Source organism: Octodon degus, unplaced genomic scaffold (genome assembly GCF_000260255.1).
Source record: "Octodon degus isolate 3935 unplaced genomic scaffold, OctDeg1.0 scaffold00033, whole genome shotgun sequence".
NCBI lineage: Eukaryota > Metazoa > Chordata > Mammalia > Rodentia > Octodontidae > Octodon > Octodon degus.
In genome coordinates this window covers 3,491,375-3,491,954 of record NW_004524609.1, presented here as the reverse complement: position 1 = coordinate 3,491,954, position 580 = coordinate 3,491,375, and positions in this window count along the sequence as shown.

Below are 580 nucleotides of genomic sequence, written 5' to 3'. Positions count from 1 at the left end.
ACTCCAAAATTTTATACAGACTTAATGCAATTCTGGTCAAAATTCTAACAGCACATCTCACAGAAGTAGAAAAAATAATCCTTAAAAAATTCATTTGGAACCAGAAGAGATCTAAAATACCAAAAGTAATTATAGGCAACAAAGGCAAAAGAAGGGGTATTATAATCCCCGACTTGAGATTATACTACAAAACTATAACAATAAAAACAGTATAATAGTGGCAAAAAAAAAAAAAGACCCCAGTGTCAATGGAACAGATTAGAAAATGCAGAAACAAGTACAGACACACTCAACTCCCTTGCCTTTGACAAATGAGTCCAACATCTTCACTGAAGAAAAGATTGCCTCTTTACTGAATGGTGCTGGAAAAACTGGCTTTTCACATGCTGAATATTAAAACAAGGCCAGGCAGGGTGGTGCATGCCTATCACCCCAGCCCTCAGGAGGCTGAGGCAGGTGGATGATTGAAAGTTTGAGACCAGCCTGGCCTACAAAGTGAGCTCAAGGCCAACCTGAATTTCATAGTGAGAACTTTTCTCAAAAAAAAGAAAAGAAAAAGAAAGAAAGAAAGAAAGAAAGA